This window comes from Dipodomys spectabilis, unplaced genomic scaffold, assembly GCF_019054845.1.
Source record: "Dipodomys spectabilis isolate Male_0828 unplaced genomic scaffold, ASM1905484v1 ptg000784l, whole genome shotgun sequence".
Lineage (NCBI taxonomy): Eukaryota > Metazoa > Chordata > Mammalia > Rodentia > Heteromyidae > Dipodomys > Dipodomys spectabilis.
This window is the reverse complement of record NW_024871461.1, coordinates 277,707-285,903: the sequence shown is the minus strand read 5'-3', so window position 1 is coordinate 285,903 and position 8,197 is coordinate 277,707.

Sequence of the window (8,197 nt, the reverse complement as noted above, 5' to 3'; positions counted from 1 at the left end):
TAATTTGACTCTGTCAACAAGGTAAATGTCCCTTTCTTATATTCTTTAAAAACATTTCATCATGCCCTTGTCATCCCAATGCCCAACAGGATATAAGTGGATGTAAGTGCAATGTAAATAGTTGTTACAGCGGTAGTTCTTTAGGAAATAATAAGACAGAAGTCTGTTCAGATAGATAAGTGTCGTGTTGTGTTTGTTTTTTTCATTGAGAATTGAGCTGCGGGTCTAGCACCTATATAGACCTCTACCCTCCCATACCTTTTGCTTTTAATTTGTTTTTTTAGATAGCCTTTCATGCTAACTTTACCTGGCTGGCCTTGAACCTTGATCTTCCTACCTCTACCTAAGTAGCTAGGTTGTTTTGTGATAGGGTCTTGCTAACTTCTGCCTAACTGTCCTTGAACTGTCTTGAACTCCACTTTCCAAGAAGCTGACATCATAGATACATGCCACCATACTTGGTTAGATGTGAATATTTAACTATGTATTAAAAAATGTTTTTGTACTGGTTCTGGGGCTTGAGCTCAAGGCCTGAGTACTATCCTTGAGCATTTTCACTCAAGGCTAGCACTCTTACCACTTAAGCCACAGCTCCACTTCTAGATTTTTGGAGGTTAATTGGAGATAAGAGTCTCATGGACTTTCCTGCCTAGGCTGGCTTCAAACCACAGTCCTCAGATCTCAGCTTCCTGAGTAGCTAGGATTACAGGTATGAGCCACTAACACTTGTCTTAAAATATATTTTAAAAATAGATTAATTTAAATGTTTTTTGAATCTGTGGATGCAGAGGAATACCTGTATTTATTATTGCTTAAGGTTTGATGTATAAATGACATTGAACACTAGCTTATTTATTGTATTATAAATATTTCTTTCCTTTATTTTTCAATATTTTAGAGTTAAACATAATTGTTTCTGGATGCCAGTGGCTCATTCCTGTAATTCTAGCTACTCAGGAGGCTGAGATCTGAGGATCACTCAGGGTTCAAAACCAGCCCAGGCAGAAAAGGCCGTGAAACCTATCTCTAATTAACCACCAGAAAACTGGAAGTCGCACTGTGGCTCAAGTGGTAGAACACTTGCCTTGAGCTGAAGAACTCAGGGATAGTGCCCAGGCACAGAGTTCAAGCCCCACGACCTACCAAAGGAAAAAAAAATGTTAATGCTGGTCACCTGTATCTCATGCCTCTAATCCTAGCTATTCATGAGACTGAGATCTGAGGATCATGGTTCAAAGCCAACCTGGGCAGACAATTCCAAGAAATTTTTCTCTCTAGCCAAAAGCCAGAAGTGGAGTTATGTTTCAAATGGTAGAGCACTAGCTTTGAGCAAAAAAGTTAAGCAAGAGCACAAGGCCCTGAGTTCAAGCTCCAATACTGGCACTCACAAAAATACTTGATGATTAATGGTTTTTGCATCATGGTTAAGATATATTTTTTCCATTTTAATTCATAAACAGTTTTTTTCTTCTAAGGTCTTGATGGCCTTGTCTATCTTAAATCTTTAAATATTTTATCCATTTGAAATTTATTATGCCCAAGAGGGATGTGGAGATGTGGATTTTCCCCTTAAGTATTTAAATTTTCTAACCCCTTTATCACCTGCTCTATTTGGAGTGTTCTGATCTGAAATCCCTTGTTTTTTCTCTCTTAAAAAAGATTATTTTTAGCCGGGGGCGGTGGCTCACGCCTACAATCCCAGCTACTCAGGAGGCTGAGATCTGAGGGTTGCAGTTCAAAGCCAGCCCTGGCAGGAAAGACTGTAAGACTCCTATCTCCAATAAACCACTCAGAAAACCGGAAGTGGCACTGTGGCTCAAGTGGTAGAGTGCTAGCCTTGAGCTGAAGAGCTGAGGGACAGCGCCCAAGCCCAGAGCTCAAGCCCCACGACCGACAAAAAAAAAAAAAAAAAAAGATTATTTTTAAATGGATAAATACAATATAAAATTGTAAAAATTATGGTGTACCATGTCATGCTTTGATATATGTACACATTGTATAATATGTTTAAATCAGCTATCTCTATAAGCATTTATCATCTAACTTTTCTTATATTCACTTTCTCTTTTTATTGCTGTGTTCCCTTTTCCTCTTGTTCTGTTTGTTCTGTCTTCCTAACATTCCACTTTAATTTCTATATCTTGACTTAATATTCTTTGACAAATACTGAGACAAATTTCTTTTTTTTTCTTTTTTTTATTGGTCCTGTGGCTTGAATTCTGGGCTTGGGTGCTGTCCCTCAACCCTTCAGCTCAAGGCTAGCGCTCTACCACAGTGCCACTTCCAAAATTTCATCTTTTTCTTTCTTTCTTTTTTTGGCTATTTCATGTATGTTTTTCTGTATCAATGTTAGAATAATTTTTAAGAAATATTGGCTTGTAATTTCATCTAGAATTCCAAAAAATGTAAAATATTACTTTAGGGAAAGAATAATTTTTCAAAATTGAGTATTCCATTCCAAATCTAGTCCATACCATCTCATCTATTAAAGTATTCTGTGGTTTACCTTGGTATGATACATATTTATCTTTTCACGAGATTGGTTGTTTAACTTATTCTTCAGATATTAGTTAATATGTGAACTTCTTTTCTACTTCTTTTCTAACTGGCAAATGATTGACAAGTAAGAGGTAAAGCAGCTTTCTTACATCCCAGCGCATCTTGGGAAAGGCCTTCCTTGTCTTGGTGGGTAGCACATGTGTGTGTGTATCTCTTGTATGTAAACACTGCTTTACACATCGGAGGTGTGGTGGGAAATGTCATGATTTTTTAAAATTTTAGTATTTTTGTTGTTATACAGAGGAGTTACAGTAACATAAGTCAGGTAATGAGTATATACCTTTTTGGACAATGTCTTGCTGTCTCCTAGTTTTTCCCTCTGGTCCTGCCACAAGTTGTATAGTTCATTTTCAGCATAGTGTCTCGTAAGTTCCACTGCTGCATTTGTTTACCCTTTGTCACTTCATTTCTGTGCGATGTAATGATTCATTGAGTGGGGTCCTATACACAATCTAGCTCCTTTTCTGCTTCATTGCAGGGCAGCTGGAGTTTTTTTGAGGGGCAAGACAGTCAGATACAAGCCATGTGTCATACATACACTTTTGGTTGTTCTCTGTGTTAGTTAGCTTCATGTTACTGTAATAAAAATGTGAAATAGCCAGGTACTGGTGGCCCATGCCTGTAATCTTAACTACTCAGGAGGCTAAGATCTGAAGGGAAGCTAGCCTGGATGGGAAGGTCTGTAAGCGTCTTATCTCTAATAACCACCAAAAGCCAGAAGTGGCTCAACTGGTAGAGCAACCAGCCTTCGGTACAAAAGTTCAGGGACAGTGCCCAGGCTCTGAGTTCAGGCCCCAGACATGGCACAAAACAAAGAAAAAAAAATCCTGTAATCACCACCTGAACAGAAATGGTTTATTTGGGTGCACAGTTTTGGGTGTTTCAGTCCGTAGTTGGTTGGCTCTATTGTTCTGTGCCTGTAGCAGGCAGAATATTACAGTGGGAGCATGTGATGGAGGAAACTTCTCACTCAGACTTAGGAAAAAAAGAGGAGAAGCTGGTGGCCTCCCACCACACCTCAATTCCTAAAGATCCCCCACTTTCCAACAGCGCCACGGGCTGAGGCTCGGGCCGTTAACACGTGGTCTGTCAGGGAGCACTTCCATACCATGGCACCAGCCACCCAGTCTTTAGCTTCCCATGCGTAGAGGTATAAGACTGCCATGTGGTCTACGGCCTTAGAAGGCCAGAGTGCTGAAGACATTTTTCTTTTTCTTTTGTTTTTGTTTGTTTGAAATAACTTTAAATGAAGGAGGCTATAATTGCAGGAAAATCAGGATCCTTTGGATATTGTTTAATCCCTGTTACTTATGTATTTTTAGCACCATGTGATTTTCTGCAATTGGCCATTACTTTCCAGTTTGCCAGGATCTTGCTGTGATTTCTGAGGACAGGTGTTTTATGTAATTTTGCACCCATGTGACTTTGTTTTATTACAAGTGAGTTTTGACGACTTTGTGGCCCTGATGTGGCCTAGAAATGTTAAGAAAAAGCTTATGACCAAGAGGAGTTAGGGGAGTGATGTCCTGGCAGTCAGGGCTTCACAGCAGAGCTCTCTGGAAAGCTCCACATTCTTGCCTCATTAGTTTGAGTCTACTTCCTGAGTTCTCCTCAAAGTCCCAGTGTTGTAGGGTGAATAGTGATATCTGTGGACTTTAAAAATCTAGACCTGGAGACTCTGTTCAGCCCAAGATTGGCTTTCATTATAATTATTTCTGACTTATTTAGTGGCTTTCCACTCCTGCCGCCATCCTCCTGCCTTTCTGTCCCTTCAGTGTGCTATGAAAAGGTGACCAACCACTGGGGAAGTCAATTTAGGGCCAGGATGGTGGGATTTAAATATGACTGTGTAACTGACAGAATGATTCATTACCTCTTAGGTCCTTGGAAGAGATCAGAGTTTCTCAAACTGAGTTTCATGGGCTGATATGAATCATAAAATGTCCTAAGCACAAAAAGTTCTCAGGGTTCCAGGGCCAAATTGGCTTAGGGATTGCTGCATACTAATTCCCCCTCTCAGAGCTGTACAATGTACATTAGCATATTAAAAGTTCTGAGAAGTACAGCGGTAAAGAGTCCAGTTTTAATTCTGCTGAGTGATTAAGCAAGTTTATTAGTCCAAGGGACAAATTTTTTAAAAAACCAAACAGGTTTCCCTTAACACCAATTTTGGAAGGTCTTGAAGAGATTTAATGGAATTTTTCTTCTTTGGTCACAGTCCCTGCAGCCCATTAAAATGTGTATCAATGTGGAATTCCTGGAGCTAGATTTTAAGTGAAATGCAATCAAAATCTAATTTTGATGAATTTATTTATTTTCCCAAATGTCATTGGTGTATTTAAGTGCATTAGGTACAAGAAATGGTGGGCCTTTTGCCTCCCACGGGTCCTTTGTCAACTTTCAGAAAATAAGTTTTCAGTTACATTTACTGATTAATTAATTCAAACAATAAGTGTGCAGTGTCTCCTGGGTCCGCTGTTCTGTGTTGAGTGTGAAAGCTAGAGGAATTTCAGAATCCATGCATGGTAAAGGAAGAAAACTTGGAGCCGGGCACCAGTGGCTCATGCCTGTAATCCTAGCTATTCAGGAGGCTGAGATCTGAGGACCACGGTTCAAAGCCAGCCCGGGCAGGAAAGCCTGTGAGACTCTCATCTCCAATAAACCACTAGAAAACCGGAAGCGACGCTGTAGATCAAGCGGTAGAGCGTTCGTCTTGAGCTGAAGAGCACAGAGACAGCGCCCAAGCCCAGAGTTCAAGCCCCAGGACCGACAAAAAAAAAAAAAAAATAGGGAAGAGAACTTGGAAAATACGAGAGTGCATAGACATCACATATGTGGCTTCTAGCCATTCGGTGAGTACAGTGTTGCCTGACTGTTGGAAAGCCATGGGAGGGAAAGCTCCAACTTGGGCATGAGAGGAAGAAATAGGTTGTCTGTTCCTTGAAGCCCCTGAGGGTTTTTCTAGGATCATAGCACAGACTAAATCCCAGTGTAGGGCAGCTCACAAATAGCAGCAATACTGCTGTATAAAAAGCCACCTCAAAACTCATCTGTTTAATATACTTGCAGGAACTCTGGCAGGCTTGCTGGGTTAATTAAATCTAGGCTCTTTGGGAGGCGCTGTTTTAAGCTATGGTCACCGTGGAGGCTCTGCCTCTCATTGCAGATCTTTAGATCAGCTGGAACATCTCTTCTCAATGTATCTTAGCCTAATTGGATCAGTGGACTAGCCAGGGACATTTTCATGGACATAGCAGAGGCAAAGAGGGAAAGTGCAATTTCACAAGGACGCTCAGGCTTCTGCCTCTGTGAGGGACCGGGGAGGCAAACCTCCTCCCTGCTGGCTGCTGGTGTCTTCGCATCTGATAGGGGAGCCAGTGATGCCACCAGGGCATTTGAAAACTCAGCACAGGATCTTGGATGGAGAAGTGCTTTCTGGGTTCAGTGAGGTCTGAGTTGAGGGCTGAATGCTGACTGTGAATAAAAAGTAACTGCCCAGGTATGGTAGTTAATTTTGTGTGAACTTGATAGGGACATGCGGACAGCTGGTGAAGGACTCTTTCCAGAATATCTACCAGGGTGATTTTGAAAGACTTAGTAAAGAAAATCTTCCCTCGCCAATATGGCGACATCACCTGATTTATGGAAAGCCTGTAGAACAAAAGGCAGAGGCAAGGGAGGCCATTCCCTTTTCTTGAGCTGGCATATCCACCCCTCCTGCTCCTGGATATCACAGCCTACTTTTTAGGTGTCAGACATGACTGGAAAGTTACACTATTGGGTCTCAGAGCTGAGTGACACCCTCGGCTCACTGGGATTCCAGTTTCAGATGATGGATTGAGGAACTTCTCAGCCTCCATAATAATGTGGGCCAATTCCTATAGTAAATATTTTTGCCTCTCTGTTTTTCTCTTTCTCTCAGTCTTGTCCCAGTCTCTATCTCTGTCTTTATCTCTGTTTCTCTCTCTGTCTCTCTCTGTTTCCCTCTGTCTCTTCCTCTGATACATGAGTAGAGTGGCCTCCTAGCCTGTGTTCTAACCACATTCTTGCCCTTGATAGATACCTGCTTTCTCTAGTGCAACTGAAGATCAGGGCTGCAGGCAGTGCATACAGTGTTTCTATATACATTGGAAGATAATGTTCTTCCACCTCCCCTCCTGGCCCCTCCTTAGGGACCCACTGGAGGATTAACTCAGCCAGCCATAAGATGGCAGGAATCTTCAGAAAAGGATTGCATGGTGGATACATTTAACAACATATCTTAGGCAAAAAGCAAGGCAAAGAAGAATGTATTAGACTAGGGGTAGACTCATGATGAAGAATGGTCCTCTGCCTCACCCCGAGTCTGGGGTTGGCCCTGTGATTTGGCCACTGGAGCAGATGTAGAGGGGAGACAAGCTGGGGCTTTTTTGAAGAGCTGATGAGTCAGGGCTTGCCCTCCTGCTGCTGGAGGCCCCGACTCCCAGGGGGCAAGTCCAGGCCGCCTGCTAATGACTGGAGACGGATGACATTAGTCAGGCCAGCCCAAATTTCTGGCCGCATCACTAATGATGTGGCCACTCTGGTCTGTACCTGAAGAGCCACCAAGCCAGTGCACAGGACTGTAAGAAATAAGGACCATCATTGATACAAGCTACAGAACGTTGGGGTGTTTTGTTAAAGGGGAAGGTAAGTTATATGTAATATTAATATGTCATAACTCCAAAACATTCTTAATTGTAAGATCACTATAATTTTAATCATTTCTATGTACAAAAAATATTGCCCAATTAAGCCATGACATACCATTCACTTTAAGACACACCTCAGTTTTAAAGATGTTAAAGTGTGAAACAGTTTAAGAATTGTTAAAATACAGTATATAAAAGAGATATAGAATATCACAGAACTAAGATTAAACATATATGTTACAGTAGCAAATGGAAATACAGCTTAGTCATAAGGAGAAAAAGATTTTCAGGCTGAAAATATCTTGTTATAAATACCTATTTATCAAATATTAGTAGGTTCTTTTATGAAGCCTGTATTAGAGAGAGGTAAGGAAAAAATAGTAAAGAAAAAAGGGCTGGGAAGGTGGCTCAGTGGTAGAGCGCTTGCCTTGCATGCTCAAGGCCCTGGGTTCGATTCCTCAGCACCACATAAGAAAAAAGAAAAAAGCCGGAAGTGGCGCTGTGGTTCAAGTGGTAGAGCGCTAGCCTTGAGCTAAAGAGCTGAGGGGCAGCACCCAGGCCCAGAGTTCAGGCCCCACGACCGGACCCCCCCCCCCAAAAAAAAAAACCTAATAGACCTTAGTTTACCTTTTCTAGTCTAAGAGAAGTTGACTAAGAATTGTTATAATCAACTCCACTAAATTGTTATATTCACTGTATAATTATGTTCCAGTCATTCTAAATGACAATTATTTAGTTTAAGGGAAAAGTTACAATCTATGAGAAACAGTAGCTCATGTACTTAAGGGACATGTACTTGTATGTGACAGTAGCTCATGTACTTGTATGTGACAGCTTATTTAAGAATTGTACATCTACAGGTTTTAGCAAATTATTTTGATGATGTAAGTTTTGTTTTGTTTTTGCCAGTCCTGGGCACTTGAACTCAGGTCTGGGCACTGTCCCTGAGCCTCTCTGTGCTCAAGGCT